Below are 20,499 nucleotides of genomic sequence, written 5' to 3'. Positions count from 1 at the left end.
CCCAGTCACATTATTCTGACACCGGACCAACCAGTCCTAGCACTAACCCCATAATGCCAGACGCCAGGTGGAGCAGCCACTAGATTGCCAATTTTAAAGTCTTAGGTATGACCCGGCCGGGGTTCGAACCCACGACCTCCCGATCACGGGGCGGACGCCTTACTTCCTTTGAGGTTTGGGCAACACTTGAACGAGGGTTCCACGCAACAAGTTGCCGTGCGAATCAACCTGGGAGGATGTTGCCCGGTTGCCAGTGCAACAAACGGCGTAACAAACAATGCCCCCCCCCTCCCTCCGTGTGCGAATGCATAACTGTAGGTCATACTCAGTCTTAGCAGTGGCTACGCGTACATCATTTCGCTGCAAACTGCCAGAAAGTAGGTTATACATGTAAGTCGACGGTGAAAAACAGCACACAGCCCCTTACTCTGTTTGATACAGACACTGTAAGATGGGTCAATCCAAAGTGGCTTTACAAGTACCACTCAAAAGGCCCCTACGGAAACCTCAAAACGCATGTTGCGAAACTAACAAAAAAATAAGCACACACAAACAAACACAAACACACACACACACACACACACACGCCCAACTTTACACAGTCCTGTATCATCATCGACGACCAACAATGACAAAATCATCCCCCCACCCCTCCTCTGAAAAAAAAAAAAAATCCGACCCAGGTCCCTAACAAAATGTAGACAAGGCCGAAAGTTTGCCCTCCAACCTCGGCCACTGCCACTGCCAAGATACGCATGCACAGCCGCAGCGCAACTTGTTTTTATCTACGCAAAAAAAAAAAGTCCCTCCCACTCACCGACTTTTGCAAAAAAACATGCAGCGGACCCGGAAAAAAAAGAACGAAAAAAAAGAAGGCCAAGCGAGCACCCACCTGTGACGTCAGTGTGGTCAGTGAGGGCTAGGAGGTCATGTCCAGCGTGGACTGCCCGGCGAGTGTCCGAAGTGAGGTGGACGAGGTGCCTCACGACCTGCACGGACGTCGTTCACACTGCAACACACAGTACGAGTCTCCCGTAACACACACACTCTGCCTTCTGCCTGCCTGCCTGCCTCTAACTGGGTCACTGGTTGAAAAAGGAAGGTACAAGTACATGTGTGTGAATGTGAGTGTGTGTATGTGCATACCGTGCCATGCCCTCGACACAACTGCGCTCTTACGTTAGTCATTTGGCTCAATTGACGTTTGTGACCTCCGCCTTTAGTGTGTGTGTGTGTGTGTGTGTGTGTGTGTGTGTGTGTGTGTGTGTGTGTGTGTGTGTGTGTGTGTGTGTGTGTGTGTGTGTGTGTGTGTGTGTGTGTGTATTCTTACATAACCTTCCACGACATGCGACATATCATCATCATCACCATCTCATCATCATCATCATCATCATCATCATCATCATCATCATCATCATCATCATCATCATCAACAACATCATCGTCGTCGTCGTCGTAGTCATAACAATTATTCTTATTTTTGTCCCTTCTTCTTCTTCTTCTGAAAAACAGTCCCCAAAAAACAGCACACACACACACAAAACAAATAACAATAGAGCTTGAAACGATTAAACCTACATGAACCGAACTTTGACGACTGACAAGGAAGTTGAGTCCGTTCAAATGAAGTGAATACGCCGATAGCGAGCGAGGCAGATCGTGTGTCCTTTTTCTGGACCAGTCCTTCTTACATATAGGTATTAGTGTGCTTATTCTCCTGTATCGTGCGTTAGATGAAAGCAAACACGCGAGTTATATGGTATCATAATAACAAGTTTCATGTCCCAAATCCCGCAATACTAACAATGTAAAACTAGGCTGTAAACACAGATAAGCTTTTCTTCTGCTCATAAATAACGTTTGGGGGGCTTGACCTTATGTCAATAATAATCGACATCGCGAATTGTTGGTAACAGAAGTACATAAGTTAGAAGTGGTTAACGACCATTACCTGCAGTCGACGCGAGGTGAAACAAGCACTCACTTGGCTTTTCCCAAAAGCCGATGTTACTAAAAATATAATGGGTAATTCTGGGAAATCGTTCACTGGATGCACTCCAGGGCCGGACCCAGGGGGGGGGGGGTTCCAGGGGTTCCGCAACCCCACCCCTGGAAAAAGCATGTACCTTGCTTTGAGTGTTGTTGGTTTTTGTTTTGGTTTTTTTAAAAATAAATTTGCTGATTTGCCCCCCCCCCCACCCCCCCCCCCCCAAAGGAGGAACCCCCCCCCCCCTTACAACTCATTTGGTCCGGCCCTGCAACCCTTTGATTCATTCGATCTTCAATAATTCACTCAAAGCTCTGGAATGAAGTATAATTAATAAAATACAAGAAGTAAGAGTTCAGAAAATAAAAAAAAAGTTGTACATTTAACAAAAGTTTAAAAAGTGATCTTGCCTGGTAAAAGATTCGAACACGTGACCGGGTGGCTGGAACGCAGAAGAAGTGTTTGAACACAACCCTCTGGTGCCAAGAATCGCGATTCGTCAGCTGAACTTTTAGAGAAGGAAGAACGTCCTGACACCTTAGATTTTTACAACCTGAAGATTGTTTTTTTGGCCCTCTAATACTCTCAATTCTGCAACACTAAGGTGGGTGTGGGTGGGTGTGGGTGGGTGGGTGCCCCTCCTGCATGGTATATTACAATTTCGGAGAAAAAGTCAAACCATATAACATGGAACCTTCCTTGTACGATCCTCCTCCACCACGCGTGCCAATTTGAGACCACTTCCTCTTTTTCACTACCCTGCTTTCCTAACAGAATATGTAAAATTAAGTCATCAAAATAAATGTAAAAAAATAAAATGAGTTCATTGCCCACACAACAGCAGGTTTATCGTCGATATCTGCGTAAGGTGCCGTTGTGTCATAAGAAAAAATCCAGGACGTCTCAGATTTTTGTCTGGCCTAAAATTGTGGGGTGGGGTGCAACGCGGGGTGGGTGGGGTAGGGGGGGGGGGTGTTGGGGGCTGGGATGTCAATCAATGAACTTGTATTTGAAAGGTGACGATATTTTCCCCACTACATGATAGCACTCGTTGAGTTTCAACCCAGAAGTCAAATCATACAACCTTTGGAGCGACCTAGCTGAGACAATTTACGGACAGGGAAAGTTCCCTTGAAGTCATGTTTTCCCCATCAATAATACGGTCATTGACACACAAGACATGTTTGAGCGACTAGAGGGGTAGCGAGGACGGTTGAGGCAAGGTAGGGGGGTGAGGGGGGGTGAGGAGGGGGGGGGAAGGAGGTTGTCAGAGGGCCTACTTTATGCAACACTTTGTCAAGCGACGATATTAAGGTCAGGGTTTTCATTCACTACAGTATTCAGCACAACCAGACCATTACAGTGGGACCCCCCTTTAACGACCTGACCAAACACTGATACGACAAAGCCAGGCCTGATCAAAGGAGCGAGTCTTACAACGAGGTTACATTTACAGATGTTATGAACAGAAACAGAAAATCCGAGAAAATACGGTACAGTGCACGTACCCCTCCCACCCCCCCCCCCCCCCCTTTCTTTTAACCCGATGTCAGACTTTTCACCAGGCTTTCTTCTTTCAATTTTTCTACTGCGTTCAAGGGATGCAACTCCCAAGTCAACTCGTTAAAGCACACTAGATCAATAGACGAGTGTGCGTGGGAGTTGCAGCCCAGAAATTACAAAGAAGAAGAAGAAGAAGAAGAAGTTAGAAGAAGAAGAAGAAGACGAAGAAGAAGAAGAAGACCATGCTTTCTTCTTTCAATTTGTCTGCTGCGTTCAAGGGATGCAACTCCCAAGTCAACTCGTTAAAGCACACTAGATCAACAGACGAGTGTGCGTGGGAGTTGCAGCCCAGAAATTACAAAGAAGAAGAAGAAGAAGAAGAAGAAGAAGAAGAAGAAGAAGAAGAAGAAGAAGAAGAAGAAGAAGAAGAAGAAAAAGAAGAAGAAGAAGACCATGCTTTCTTCTTTCAATTTGTCTGCTGCGTTCAAGGGATGCAACTCCCAAGTCAACTCGTTAAAGCACACTAGATCAACAGACGAGTGTGCGTGGGAGTTGCAGCCCAGAAATTACAAAGAAGAAGAAGAAGAAGAAGAAGAAGAAGAAGAAGAAGAAAAAAAAAACAAGAAGATCGAAGAAGAAGAGTCTAGAAGGGAGGACATCTGGGGGGGGGGGGGGGGGATCTTTAAAAGAGGTCCCACTGTACAATACCACACACAGCCTGTCTTCCAATGGCAGGTAGGACACGCGATAGTTGACAGTATGACGCTCACAAAACTCCCCTTCGTGGTTTTCTTCAACCCCCTGGCCTCGGACAAAAGAAAGCCAGTGGAGGCTACACTGAATGTCACAAAAGTCACTATTCACTTTTCACAGTAGTACTCGTGAGTCTCGTTCAAAGCATGTGCTGTGTTATGCGCGTCATTGGTACTGCCAAGTTATACGCACAGCACACACACAGCACACACACTATCCTTACCATCTGACCTTATTACGCTTTCCTATCACTGCAAAAGCAACGCATCATGTCAATAGCCAACACTTTTCCGGGGGGGGGGGGGGGAGGAGAGGCGAGGGGGGCAATGGGAGGAAGGGAAGGGGGGTCGGGGACATGGGGGATGGAGGGGGGAGGTGAGGAGAGCTTCGAATAGAGAGAGCGATGCACGACAATAATAAACAGCATGCGTATAGCACAAATCAGTCGCTTTAGCAGTTTCCAATGGTTGTTTTCGTGTCACAGCCAGAAGTTCGTAAAACAGTTAAAAAAAAAAGTCATTCAGTCACGTTCATTCAGTTTCACGCGGACGTTTCATGTGGGAGGGGTTCAAAGTGCACTGAGGAAAAAAAGCAGTTGGTAGCTGGTCACGTGCTTACAACTCCTTACCCAATCATCCTCCCCACGCCCTCCCACCCACCTCTCCATGTTTCAAAATACCTTCTCATTGCCGTCACAAGTTGATGACTATGTTTGTGGTTCCAGCACGCATACCAAACTTTGCTTTTATCAGCTGGAGCACTGATAACCTCTTTTCCCCCTTCCCCGCCCCCCACCTTTGTCCCCCCCCCCCCCCTCTCTGTAAAGCCTCCAAGCGTAAGTCGGTAGTTGAAATAAAAGGCATGCTTAGAAAAAAAATTAAATATAAAAAGCATTACTTGTTACTGCTCTCAGGGCAACATGTGCGTTTATATGAGTTGCCTGTGTGTGTGTGTGTGTGTGTGTGTGTGTAAAAAGTCTCACTCCCGCCAGTGAGTTAATTCAGTTCACAGTAACAGGTGTGTGACAAGACACAACAAGTCGCGTAAGGCGAAAATACAATATTTAGTCAAGTAGCTGCCATTTTTCAGCAAGACCGTATACTCGTAGCATCGTCAGTCCACCGCTCATGGCAAAGGCAGTGAAATTGACAAGAAGAGCGGGGTAGTAGTTGCGCTGAGAAGGATAGCACGCTTTTCTGTACCTCTCTTTGTTTTAACTTTCTGAGCGTGTTTTTAATCCAAACATATCATATCTATATGTTTTTGGAATCAGGAACCGACAAGGAATAAGATGAAAGTGTTTTTAAATTGATTTGGAACATTTAATTTTGATAATAATTTTTATATATTTAATTTTCAGAGCTTGTTTTTAATCCGAATATAACATATTTATATGTTTTTGAAATCAGCAAATGATGGAGAATAAGATAAACGTAAATTTGGATCGTTTTATAAATTTTTATTTTTTTTTACAATTTTCCGATTTTTAATGACCAAAGTCATTAATTAATTTTTAAGCCACCAAGCTGAAATGCAATACCGAACCCCGGGCTTCGTCGAAGAATACTTGACCAAAATTTGAACCAATTTGGTTGAAAAATGAGGGCGTGACAGTGCCGCCTCAACTTTCACGAAAAGCCGGATATGACGTCATCAAAGACATTTATCGAAAAAAGGAGAAAAACGTTCGGGGATATCAATCCCAGGAACTCTCATGTAAAATTTCATAAAGATCGGCCCAGTAGTTTGGTCTGAATCGCTCTACACGCACGCACGCACGCACACACACACACACACACATACACCACGACCCTCGTTTCGATTCCCCCTCGATGTTAATATATTTAGTCAAAACTTGACTAAATATAAAAACAAAAAGTGAACAGATGAAAAGGTAATCAGCACCGTAGGCATACCTCTTCTAGACAGGACTATCTGCCCCCCCCCCCCCCCCCTCCTTCTCCATCCCTTACCCCTTTTTCTCGTGGCCAGAAGCGGTCTCTAAGCGATAGTTTTTTTTTACATTTAGTCAAGTTTTGACTAAATGTTTTAACGTAGAGGGGGAATCGAGACGAGGGTCGTGGTGTATGTCTGTATGTGTGTGTGTGTGTGTGTGTGTGTGTGTGTGTGTGTGTGTGTGTGTGTGTGTCTGTGTGTGTGTGTCTGTGTGTCTGTGTGTGTAGAGCGATTCAGACCAAACTACTGGACCGATCTTTATGAAATTTGACATGAGAGTTCCTGGGAATGATATCCCCGGACGTTTTTTTCTTTTTTTCGATAAATACTTTTGATGACGTCATATCCGGCTTTTTGTAAAAAGTTGAGGCGGCACTGTCACACCCTCATTTTTGGTTTAAGCGTGTTTTTATTAATTTCTTGTATACATGTTATATACAGTAACAACATTAAGAACGTTAACAAGCAGACTGCTTATGGACACGTTCTAAAACTGATAATCAATACACATTCTGATAACAAGACATGGCGAACAAGTGATAACTTCAACCCTTTTCTTTCAAAATATTTCATAATATTTTATACAAATAAAGAGAGAGAGAGAGAGAGAGAGAGAGAGAGAGAGAGAGAGAGAGAGAGAGAGAGAGAGAGAGAGAGAGAGAGAATGTTTGCTACATCTATTGCTGTCACTGTTAATATAATATCAGCCGAAGCGATCAGTTGACATAACGTAATCTTGTACAACAGAAAATATTTTCGTGTTCAAAGATATAGTTAAATCAGTATCTCCAAACAAAAGTGTTTTGCAATCCAGAGCGTGCGTTGGCAGACTATTGAATAAAATGGTTCTATGTTCTTTAAATTTTGGACAATGTAACAAAAAGTGTTCAGCGTCTTCCGGGCGTACTCCACACGTGCATTCTAAATTATCAGAGAGGTGTCGGTTAACAAGGTCTTGTTGCAAATCGCTCATATTTAATCTCAACCTGCTGTGAAATACCTGTGCCTTACGGTTGCCTAAATAATAATACTGTGGAACAACAACATCTCCATTGGTCAAAAATCTTTTAAATTCACCAACTGACTGCGTTTGTCGTATATTTTTTGGAAGATTATTCCACAAAGCTGTCGTTGAAGGAAAAAATTAAGATTTACACAACTCACTTCTGCATAATGGAACCTTACGTTCAAGAGGGCGTCGTCTGTGGTAAGGATTTACATCGGAAACCAAGACCGGCAGTTTGGAATATAAAATATGCTGGGGTTAAACGATTTACAATTTTATAATACAATAAGAGTTTATGACGACGTCGCCTTTCTTTCAGGGGCACAAAACCCGATTCATTATACAATTTTTGGTGGCTTGTGCCACGTACTGCACCTACAATGATTCGGATTGCATCGAGATGCAATGTCTCCAACTCGTCTGCCAAACACTTCGTACAGTTATCCCAAATAACGTCCGCGTAATCAAACAACGGTAATATAAAGGATTTGTATATAACTTCAAGCGATTTTCTGTTTAGACGATACTTGAATAACCCAAAACACGCAATTGACTTCCTACATTTAGCAACGAGACTTTTTATGTGGGAATCCCATTTACAATTACCTTGTAGGATGACGCCGAGGTGCTTGTGATTTTCAACATCAATCAAAAGTGCATCTTCAAAATACAATGGTGGAAGTAACACATTTGTTTGCCTACAAATGTCCAACAATTCTGTCTTTTGACAATTAAAAGTGACTTTCCATTTTAAAGCCCATGCGCAAATTTTATCCAAATCAGAATTCAAAATCTCAGCTCGTGTAACATCGTTATCTAAACATAAATACATGCTCGTATCGTCTGCAAAGAGTTTCAACACTGATTCAAGACCAGTACCAATATCGTTAATATAAATGAGAAATAATAGAGGTCCTAAAACAGAACCCTGAGGGACACCAGCAGAAGGGGTGACATAACTTGGTTTGGTTCCTTTCAGTACTACTGCTTGTCTGCGATCACTCAAGTAATGTTCGAACCAAACAAGCAAGGGACCCCCTATACCTATCGCCTCAAGCTTGTGTAGCAGACCACGATGCCAAACTTTATCGAAAGCTTTAGATACATCAAAAAATATTGCCTGTGACATAATGTTTTTATCAAGTGCAACACAAAAATCGTCATAATTATATACTCAGTAATTGGTAAACAGTTGAATCACCAGCAATAAAACCAGATTGACAGTGTGTAATCAGATTATAATTTTGCAAATAACCAAACACACGAATTTGTACACATTTTTCGAGCACCTTCCCAATACAACTCAGCAAAGAGATTGGACGGTAGTTGGAACAAGCACTCCTATCGCCTTTCTTATAAATGGGCGCAATGTGAGCAGTTTTCCAGACAACTGGAAAGACACCCTCGGACAAGGATCTGTTAAAGAGAACTGTAAGCGGTGAAATAATAACAGGTAGTCCAGCTACAAGCAATCTATTATGTATTCCATCAGGGCCCACGGCCTTGGATAAATCTAAGTTCCTTAGCACTTGGACAACTTCTGCTTCTGTCAATTCAAAAGTCAGTAAAGACGTACCGCACCAATTTGCCTCGGGCAAGGGATCGTCTGGATATTCACCTTTAGACTGGCTTTCAAAATAATTATTGAACAAAATCGTTTTTTCACAAATGTTATCAATAATTTTTCCATTATCCTCTAGCGGTGGGATTTCGTTACATGCAACACCTTTTTTCTTCAGAAAGGAATTAACAAGTTGCCACCAATTTTGCTTCCGAAGTTCTGTTTACAATTTATCCTCTCATCAAGTTCTAAGAAATAATCTCTTTTTCGTTTACGAATTTCATCTGTGTACTGATTTCTGGTCAGGCGGAATAATGCCCACTGCTCAGGTGTATTTAAGCGCTTAGCAATTGATGTATACAATTTTTTGCGTTTCGTAATTGTAAAATATGTTCAGTCATCCATGGGGCGTCATCTTCACGTACTGTTATTATCTTAACAGGCATACATGTTTTTGCAACACATAATAAGTGTTCAGAAAACAAGGCAGCAGCTTCGTCTATGGACGCATTTAAAACTGTGTTCAAAAGATCAATTTTGTTTAATTCAAACAAAAATGTATCAACATCTAACTTGGCATAATTATATATAGTCCTTTTAAACTGACCTTTTTTTAATCTCTGTGGCGTTAATTTTACACATGGCACAGAATGGTCACTACCCTCATTTTTCAATCAAATTGATTGAAATTTTTGTAAAGCAATCTTCTACGAAGGCCGGAATTTGGTATTGCATTTCAGCTTGGTGGCTTAAAAATTAATTAATGACTTTGGTCATTAAAAATCTGAAAGTTGTAATTAAAATTATTTTTTTATAAAACGACCCAAAATTACTTTTATCTTATTCTTCATCATGTTCTGATTCCAAATACATATAAATATGTTATATTCGACCGCGCCAAACAGGCTCGTCACTTTCACAGCCTTTTGCACTAGCGGCGGACTACGTTCAGTTTCATTCTGTGAGTTCCACAGCTTGACTAAATGTAGTAATTTCGCCTTTAGCGACTTGTTTGATAATCCGCTTCCGAAACATTCCTTCGTGTAAATTAATATTCTTTGCAGTCCTATTTTATTTTAAGCAACTCAAGTTCAGGAACAAAGAGAGAGAGAGAGAGAGAGAGAGAGAGAGAGAGAGAGAGAGAGAGAGAGAGAGAGAGAGAGAGAGAGAGAGAGAGAGAGATAGAAAAACAGGCAGACAGACAGGCAGACAGACAGGCAGACAGACAGGCAGACAGACAAACAGTCAGATAGACAGACAGACAGAGACACAAAATCAGAAACAGAGAGATAGACAGAGAGACGAAGAGAGAAGCATATTATACATGCAGCTAGAGGGCTGAAGGTGCAAGACCCTATGTGACCCCAATACTCTTGGCCTCGCCTGACCCACAAACCTCAAACAGCACAACGCGATAGCACTGTGCTACCAAGGGTCCCATCACACACAACCACTGCTCGGCTCTGCACATGCTCACTGGTATACAGTGCTTTAGTCAAAAGTGTTGCGGGAATGGTGCATGCATACCAACTTAGTCACCGAGGCAAGACTGTATAGTAGGCCAAAGTCACTGTGTGGGGTGGTACAGTTAGAACAGAATAACTCTTGTATTGGGAGGGGCATAAAACGTACAGTATGACAAACTGCAGTCGAACCCCTCTTTAAGAAACTCCCCCCCCCCCCCCCCCCCCATCCCCGCCCTCCATTTAAGATCTTGCTTTCTCGTATTTTCTCTCGTAACCTTTCCAAATCGACCTCCATGTTGAGACTGCCTCCTTTTTCAGACCTGGTTTTCTCATGGGTTTATTAATTAGGTGTTAAAATGGGAGGTTCCACTGGAATCGTTTTGAGTTCAATAAGAAAAGACTAACCGTTTTGTTGGGGGTCGGGGGGGGGGGCTAAAGAGATAAGCACTTGTATCCTAACTTCGTCACTAACTGACGACTTGACACTTGTGAGTGAACACAATGGGAACAGTGTAACTGTTTGTTGGGAGGAGGAATATAATGATGATGGGGAGGGGGAGGGGGGGGGGGGCAGCATAGAGAGCACAATGAGACCAGTATGGCCGTTTTGTTGGCAGAGACTTGAAGAGATAAGCACACACCAACTTAGTCACCTAAACCAAAGATAGTCTAAACGTAGCAGTAGAATGCCTGGGTCGCAGTCACCGAAAGCTTGTGAGTGATCGTGGCGTGAAGAGAATAAGTGTTTTGTTGGCAGCGACGTAAAGTGTTTCCGCGCAAGAGATAGGAATGGCGATGATACAGATATCAGCAGTGGGAGAGCCTCGCTTGTTACCGCTGAGTGCTGTTTGATAAGTCACAAAGGGCATCATCGACGAACAGAATCCAGCCGAACAGCTGTCATAACTCAGAGCATGTCTCAAACTTTGGGCTCTTTTTTGTTTGCTTAGGCCTAAAAAAAAAAAATAGGTGTGGTTACGGTAACCCGACCTACCCTATTTTTAGGGGCCGACCCTATAACTTTTTATTACATTTGTCAAAAAAACCCAAAAAAACCCCAAGAAAACGAGTGCAGAAAACGCAATGAAAGCGAAAGCGCCCGAGTCGCACACTTATTTCCCTGTCAAGTAGGTTTAATTTGTACACATTAGAAAAAAAAGTTTAAAAAAAAATGTGATTGCCTACCTTCCTACCCTATTTTTTTTTTTGTGGCTATGTTACCGTAACCACACCTTTTTTTTTTTTTGCCTTAAAACAGTTGACTCTTGCATGATAAGAATGCGTTCAGAGATACATACATGTTCGTGTAATACGTCCTGATGATCTTAACAGCTTCTGTCCTTCCCGGGATCACTATCTCATATCTGGTCAAGCTTTAACATAGAATAAGACCATCCCTCTGCTTGGATGCTTACCAAAAATCAACATCCTGACCGCTTGTGCCGAGTTGGGAGTTGTTTGATGATTTATTATTTTTTTTTTTTTTTGGGGGGGGAGGGTGGTTAAAAGGCATCTTGTGGGATTTAGAGTCTACTGTCATTGCAAACTGGGTCTATTAAGACTTATATTCAGCAAGAATAATACATGCCAAATTTCCTTGTATTGATGAGGACAATAAAATTTCTTGTATCTTGTATCTTGTATCTTGAATAACTAATCAGGAAAAAAAGCAAATACGTCCGTAATGTGCTATACTAGCTACTACGACACAGTTACACTGCTAAAGTAAAATCATCAAGTATCGTAACCAACGAAAGATCACTTCTAGTTATAGACATTTTATTACCTTGATGATCGTGTTACACTCATTAAATATAAACTTGTGAACGTTTAATTAGAACGTTTAATTAAAAGTTTTTTTGATAGAATAAATGCATTTTTATGTCTGTATATAATTAGACGCTCCATGAACGTGTCTTGTTTCTACACTAATACATTTCCGAGCGAAACAAACAAACAAAATCTTGTAAAAACAACCGTGACATCTGCGACAATAACAGCTAAAGAATAAGGCATTTAAAAAAATCCTCCACACAAACTCCGACATTCTTCCCTCGCGTTTCTCTCCCCCCCCCCACCCCCCACCACACACACACACACACACTCACAGACACCGACTCAGACAGACACAGCCAAACACACAGACAGACAGACGCATACACACAAACAGACACACACACACACACACATACACACACACATACACACACACAGACACGATACACACACAGACACACACACAGACACACACACAGACTCACACACACACACACACACACACACACACACACACACACACACTTCTTTAAATAAGTACGAAAGTGATCAGTTGTGAAGACGTTTCCGACAGACAGCAGATGATATATCATGAGGAAAATGGCCCGTCACCATAGCAACACGACAAAAGTCTGACCTTTGGCACGTGAGTCTACCAAGAGGGAGCCATGCTAGGCTGGCTTGGCGGGGTATAAATAAAGATATCACCCTGTCGCCTCAATATTGCAATCCCGGACCTGACACGTGTTGAACAAGTCGTCATTATACCAAAAAGCACCACAGGTGTTGTAAGTAATTCACAACGACAAACAGATTGGTATTTATCTTAATGCGTTGAAACTGTTTTCCCTTTCTATGTTTTTCCCTTCTAATTGCTTTGTTTTATTTCTATTCTCTTTCTCTTAAATTCGTAAAATGTTGTTCGGGGAAGATTTTTTCAGCGAAATTTTCGCTGCTATCCCAAAGGAGAGCGTGCTAAGAGATTTACAGCCCATGATTTTCTGCACGTGTACGTGTTTGTTTATTTCACAGGCAGCGAATTCAATTTGGCATCTTAAACGTGCATAAGCCCAAAATGTGTAATTTAATTATAACGTGGACCTGGTTGTCTCACACCATAACAGTGTTCGAAACAAAGAGGCATGCCTGATTTATTTCTCTGTTTGTTTGCTTGTTTGTTTGTCTGCTTGTTTGTTCGTGTGTTTGTTCGTGTGTTTGTATGTATGTATGTATGTATGTATGTATACATGTATGTATATGTATGTATACATGTATGTATGTATGTATGTATGTATGTATGTATGTATGTATGTATGTATGTATGTATGTATGTATGTATGTTTGTTTGTTTGTTTGTTTGTTTGTTTGCTTGCTTGCTTGCTTATTCTTTCTTATGGGTCAGATCAAAAATGGTCACCCCAAAAGTCAGGGGAACAAATACCAAAAAAAAGAAAGAAACAAGAAAGAAGATAATCCAAACTCCAAACAAACAAGCGCAAAGATAAACACCATTGCAACAAAACATCTAACACACACAAAAGTAAAAAGAAACTCTTACTCATCGAATCAAACAAACGAACGTGCAGCTCAAATCGCCATCACCAGAGATAGAGGGAGAGAGTTAGCGAGAGGGGAGAGAGAGAGAGAGAGAGAGAGAGAGAGGGGGGGAGGGGGAGAGAGAGAGAGAGAGAGAAAGGGGGAGAGAGATAGATAAATAGATAGATAGAGAGAGAGAGACAGAGAGAGGGGAGGGAAAGAGAAAAAGAAAAAAAAGAGAAATGAAGAGAGAGAGAGAGGGAGAGAGAGAGATACAGAGAGAGGGGAGGGAGAGAAAGGGAAGAAAGATAATTGTAAATCATTCTTTGTTAATTCGACATTTTGATTGGTCAATGCAATCACTCAGCGGTCAGGCAATCAGCGTGTCTCACCTCCAAATGGATCTGCCTCAATGTACACTTCCTGGCAAGCGTATCAAAGTCATGTGTTTCACGTGTCGCCATGACTGCAATAGTTTCTGCCAGCCGGTTGGTCATGCGCACGAACGATAGACAAATCAAGGGAAATGGAAGACAGCATGTACGCAATTTGGTGACCGAGACACGAAAAGGTTGTGACGTCATGTTATAATGAATGACGAATTGTTCTAGCGAGAACGTCACTTTGTGATTCGGCCTTTGCAGACTTCTCAAAAGGAACAAGCCATGGAAAAGTCAGTCTGTAAAATATAGAAAAGCACATAATAACCTCAAGCGAATTATAATGTGCTAAGCACATCGTAATTCCATGGGACTATACTTTCACCGAAGGCGATGGTAAGTACGTGACAAGTCATGAATAAAATTGATGAATTGAGGTGCCACTTCACATCCAAAAAGAAAGATCCTTTGAATGGATAGATTTACAATTACAATATCGACCTGCTGCTTTCAACATGTCGGGGTGTGCCTAAATTGTCTCACCTGTGATTTGTAAATGGAATCCCTCTACGGCCTTCGGGATTCCATTTACAAATCACAGGTGAGACAATTTAGGCACACCCCGACATGTTGAAAGCAATCGGTGAATACTGTATCAATGGAGAGAGAGAGAGAGAAAAAAAGAGAGAGACACAGACAGACAGACAGACAGAGACAGAAAGAGAGAAAGAAAAAGACGGACAGACATAGATGGCGTCATAGCATCACGATAAATCTCTCATAACCAGTGTCACAACCTACTGACTGACTATTAGGGTTTAACCTCCTCTTAGACCAACTGGTCTATATTGGGACAGGTATTGGTAATACGCTGAAGATATGGTGTGATACTTTGATTCGAACAAGCCCGCTGTGGCTGTCTTCTTCGACACACCAGCATTGGGTTTGTCTCGTCAAAGTATCGAAATACGACCATGATAATCAGAGACGAAAGATGATGCATGCGTGTCTTCGTGTTTTCCAAGCCCAGAGACTTTCGCTGTGAACGTGGGATCTTTTTCGTGCGCATGTGTGCACACGGGGGTGTTCGGACACCGAAGAGAGTCTGCACAAAGTTGACTCCAAGAAATAAATCTCTCGCCGAACGTGGGGATCGAACCCACGCTGATAGCGACCAACTGGCTACAAAGCCAGCGCGCTACCAACTGAGCTACGTCCCCGCCCTCACAACCTACCCCGGGTAGACCATTGACTGCCGGTCGCTGGTGCAGGGTGGGTGACCTCCAGCAAAGCTAACCCACACACACATACACATAAGAGGTCAAGGTCAAGACACCCGACCTGGGGCAGCTGTTTCTTTATGCGGGTAGGGTACCCCGGGTCGCATCGCTTCATCAACCAGTCAGCCCACTCCGTGCCGCCATCGGCTGCTTTCAGGTAATAACACTGCGTGTCAAGTGGCCCTGCCTTTGTCGGTCCTTCTTCGTTTTTCTAACTGTCTGTCTGTCTGTCTGTCTGTCTGTCTCTCTCTCTCTCTCTCTCTCTCTATCTCTCTCTCTCTCTCTCTCTCTCTCTCTCTCTCTCTCTCTCTCTCTCTCTCTCTCGTAATTACATTTTGTCAACTTTTGACTAAATGTTTTAACGTAGAGGGGGGAATCGAGACGAGGGTCGTGGTGTGTGTCTGCGTGTGTGTGTGTGTAGAGCGAATCAGAAAAAACTACTGGACCGATCTTCATGAAACTTGACATGAGAGATCCTGAGTATGGTATCTCCAGACATATTTTTCATTTTTTTGACAAATGTCTTTGATGACGTCATATCCGGCTTTTTGTGAAAGTTGAGGCGGCACTGTCACGCTCTCATTTTTCAACCAAATTGGTTGAAATTTTGGTCAAGTAATCTTCGACGAAGCCCGGACTTTGGTATAGCATTTCAGCTTGAAGGCTTTAAAATTAATTAATGAGTTTGCTCATTAAAGTTGTCATTAAAATCAATTTTTCACAAACAGATTTAAAATTGATTGCATCGTATTCTTCATCACATTCTGAATCTAAAAATATATACATATCTCATGTTTACTCTTAAAATGTGATCACAATTAACGAAAATAGATTAATTAATCTTACGGTTAAAATTTAAGAAATCGATCCGAAAATGATTTCATCTTATTCTTTATTCTTTCTTGATTCCAAAAACATATAGATATGATAGGTTGGATTCAAAACAAGCTCAGAAAGTTAACAAGAATACAGAAAAGCGCGCTTTCCTGCTTAGCACAATACGCTACCGCGCTAATCTGGCGTGTCAATATCACTACGTTTTGCACGTGGGAGGTGAGCGATTTCCTTCACGCGGGGATTGACGAAGCTGTACTGTCTTGGTGAAAAAATACAGTGCGTTCAGTTTCATCTCGTGACGGTTCGACAGCTTGACTAAATGTAGTAATTTCGCCTTACGCGACTTGTTTTTACATTTAGTCAAGTTTTGACTAAATGCCCTTACACCGGTGCAATTCTGTAACACATGTTACATAGCCACTGGTGAATTAACAGAGAGAAAAATAACAAAAAACAGTCATATAGGTTTTCGCATCAATGGGAGGTAATCGGAACTGACCAAACAGACTGAGCCAATAGCGCGACATATGTCGTGACAACCAGGTGACAGTATACGTAAAGTAGCGCGACATATGTCGCGACAACCAGCCTAAGGGTTATCATAGAGGGGGAATCGAGACGAGGGTCGTGGTGCATGTATGTGTGTGTGTGCGTGTGTGTGTCTGTGTGTGTGTGTGTAGAGCGATTCAGACTAAACTGCTGGACCGATCTTTATGAAATTTGACATGAGAGTTCCTGGGAATGATATCCCCGGACGTTTTTTTCATTTTTTTGATAAATGTCTTTGATGACGTCATATCCGGCTTTTTGTAAAAGTTGAGGCGGCACTGTCACACCCTCATTTTTCAATCAAATTGATTGAAATTTTGGCAAAGCAATCTTCGACGAAGGCCGGACTTCGGTATTGCATTTCAGTTTGATGGCTTAAAAATTAATTAATGACTTTGGTCATAAAAATCTGAAAATTGTAAAAAGAATTTTTTTTTATAAAACGATCCAAATTTACGTTTATCTTATTCTTCATCATTTTCTGATTCCAAAAACATATGAATATGTTATATTCGGATTAAAAACAAGCTCTGAAAATTAAAAATATAAAAATTATTATTAAAATAAAATTTCCGAAATCGATTTAAAAACAATTTCATCTTATTCCTTGTGGGTTCCTGATTCCAAAAACATATAGATGTGATATGTTTGGATTAAAAACACGCTCAGAAAGTTAAAAAGAATTGAGATAAAGAAAAGCGTGCTATCCTTCTCAGCGCAACTACTACCCCGCTTTTCTTGTCAATTTCACTGCCTGTGCATCGAGCGGTGGACTGACGATGCTACGAGTATACACTCTTGCTGTAAAAATGCAGTGAGTTCAGTTTCATTCTGTTAGTTCGACAGCTTGACTAAATGTTGTAATTTCGCCTTACGCGACTTGTTAGTATTGTTTTACGGTTGTTGTTTTTAAATCTATTTTTGATAAGCTTATCCGTTTTTATATTTAGTCAAGTTTTGACTAAATATTTTAACATCGAGGGGGAATCGAAACGAGGGTATGGTGTATGTGCGTGTGTCTGTGTGTGTGTCTGTGTGTGTGTCTGTGTGTGTGTGTAGAGCGATTCAGACTAAACTACTGGACCGATCTTTATGAAATTTGACATGAGAGTTCCTGGGTATGAAATCCCCGAACGTTTTTTTCATTTTTTTGATAAATGTCTTTGATGACGTCATATCCGGCTTTTCGTGAAAGTTGAGGCGGCACTGTCACGCCCTCATTTTTCAACCAAATTGGTTGAAATTTTGGTCAAGTAATCTTCGACGAAGCCCGGGGTTCGGTATTGCATTTCAGCTTGGTGGCTTAAAAATTAATTTATGACTTTGGTCATTAAAAATCGGAAAATTGTAAAAAAAAATAAAAATTTATAAAACGATCCAAATTTACGTTTATCTTATTCTCCATCATTTGCTGATTCCAAAAACATATAAATATGTTATATTCGGATTAAAAACAAGCTCTGAAAATTAAATATATAAAAATTATTATCAAAATTTTTTTTTCGAAATCAATTTAAAAACACTTTCATCTTATTCCTTGTCGGTTCCTGATTCCAAAAACATATAGATATGATATGTTTGAATTAAAAACACGCTCAGAAAGTTAAAACAAAGAGAGGTACAGAAAAGCGTGCTATCCTTCTTAGCGCAACTACTACCCCGCTCTTCTTGTCAATTTCACTGCCTTTGCCATGAGCGGTGGACTGACGATGCTACGAGTATACGGTCTTGCTGAAAAAGGGCAGCTACTTGACTAAATATTGTATTTTCGCCTTACGCGACTTGTTATATTTAGTCAAGTTTTGACTAAATATTTTAACATCGAGGGGGAATCGAAACGAGGGTCGTGGTGTATGTGCGTGTGTGTGTGTGTGTGTGTGTGTGTGTGTGTCTGTGTGTGTGTGTGTGTGTGTGTGTAGAGCGATTCAGACTAAACTACTGGACCGATCTTTATGAAATTTGACATGAGAGTTCCTGGGTATGAAATCCCCGAACGTTTTTTTCATTTTTTTGATAAATGTCTTTGATGACGTCATATCCGGCTTTTCGTGAAAGTTGAGGCGGCACTGTCACGCCCTCATTTTTCAACCAAATTGGTTGAAATTTTGGTCAAGTAATCTTCGACGAAGCCCGGGGTTCGGTATTGCATTTCAGCTTGGTGGCTTAAAAATTAATTAATGACTTTGGTCATTAAAAATCTAAAAATTGTAAAAAAAAATAAAAATTTATAAAACGATCCAAATTTACGTTTATCTTATTCTCCATCATTTGCTGATTCCAAAAACATATAAATATGTTATATTTGGATTAAAAACAAGCTCTGAACATTAAATATATAAAAATTATTATCAAAATTTTTTGTTCGAAATCAATTTAAAAACACTTTCATCTTATTCCTTGTCGGTTCCTGATTCCAAAAATATATAGATATGATATGTTTGGATTAAAAACACGCTCAGAAAGTTAAAACGAAGAGAGGTACAGAAAAGCGTGCTATCCTTCTCAGCGCAACGAATACCCCGCTCTTCTTGTCAATTCCACGGGCACTGCCTTTGCCACGGGCGGTGGAGTGACGATGCTACGAGTATACGGTCTTGCTGCGTTGCGTTGCGTTCAGTTTCATTCTGTGAGTTCGACAGCTACTTGACTAAATATTGTATTTTCGCCTTACGCGACTTGTTGTGTTTTTGTTTTTGTTGCGTTTTTTTGTCTGTGAATCTCAAAACGTGTTAAAATTCAGTTCAGTTCAACTCTCTCCCTCTGTCTCTCCGTCTCTGTCGCTCTCTCTTCTCTCTCTCCTTCTCTCTATTTCTTTCTCTCACATTCGGTCTGTCTGTCTCTTTCTCTGTCTGTCTGTCTCCCTCCCCCCCCCCCCCCCCCCCCTTGTCTCTGCGCAACAAACTCACACACCCAATTGATCTGTTCGTAATCGCCCTTGAAAAAAATCGTCATCCTTATCGAGAGACCAATCATTCTGTTTGTAACCACTTTAAATTTGACCCAGGTTTAAAGACAGAATTTTCTCAGATATTTGGAGGTGTTAGGGTGGTGTGTGTGTGGGGGGGGGGGTACTACTGCGACAAGTTGACGTTGCTTTGACCATAGACCATTTTTTATCCTGGACCGCCAACTAGCTCTCTCTCCGCTCTTTCTCTCTATTACGAGGTAGCGGACTCTCGCATTTAGGAACCTACGCTTACATGGCCTTTCAGAAATCAGGGGGATGTCATATCCGGTAACCGGCACGGTTGGCCTAGTGGTAAGGCGTCCGCCCCGTGATCGGAAGGTCGTGGGTTCGAACCCCGGCCGGGTCATACCTAAGACTTTATGCTTTAAAATTGGCAATCTAGTGGCTGCTCCGCCTGGCGTCTGGCATTATGGGGTTAGTGCTAGGACTGGTTGGTCCGGTGTCAGAATAATGTGACTGGGTGAGACATGAAGCCTGTGCTGCGACTTCTGTCTTGTGTGTGGCGCACGTTATATGTCAAAGCAGCACCGCCCTGATATGGCCCTTCGTGGTCGGCTGGGCGTTAAGCAAAACAAACAAACAAACAGTCATATCCGGTGTCGATTGTAAACATGGACGAAGTTGCCGAGGTAAGTTCTGAAAATGCTAAAATAAACTCAGCAAAAGTGCATATGGAACATGTTTTTCGATGAGTTTTGTTGTTTAGTTTGGAGTTTTGGAAAATCCAGTTCATTGTCACCTCCCATTGTCACAAATAACTGGAGCGTGCTTTCTTTTCACTGTCTTCGAATCGCTGGCCTTTCTCTCTGAAAGTCGAGCGTCGTAACCTCGAAGGGTCACGTGACGAGTTGGCGGTCCAGGCTATTTGGTCTATGCTTTGACACAAAGACTACACCTCCACGGCGCTTGTGGTAACACAAAGCAGACTCCGTTGTTTGATA

The 20,499-nt window shown here is 41.8% G+C and overlaps 1 protein-coding gene across 1 annotated transcript in view; it reads right to left on the bottom strand.

Moving 5' to 3' along the window:
- LOC138980730 (uncharacterized) overlaps window positions 1-20,499 on the bottom strand; it is a 106,298-nt gene that overhangs the window by 51,709 nt on the left and 34,090 nt on the right. Inside the window, exon 2 of the mRNA XM_070353635.1 lies at window positions 893-1,009. The gene's annotated coding sequence lies outside the window, so the exon portion shown is untranslated. The remainder of the gene's footprint in view (window positions 1-892; window positions 1,010-20,499) is intronic.

The sequence above is a fragment of the Littorina saxatilis genome, linkage group LG11, assembly GCF_037325665.1.
Source record: "Littorina saxatilis isolate snail1 linkage group LG11, US_GU_Lsax_2.0, whole genome shotgun sequence".
Lineage (NCBI taxonomy): Eukaryota > Metazoa > Mollusca > Gastropoda > Littorinimorpha > Littorinidae > Littorina > Littorina saxatilis.
This window is presented reverse-complemented; position numbering and strand designations above follow the sequence as displayed.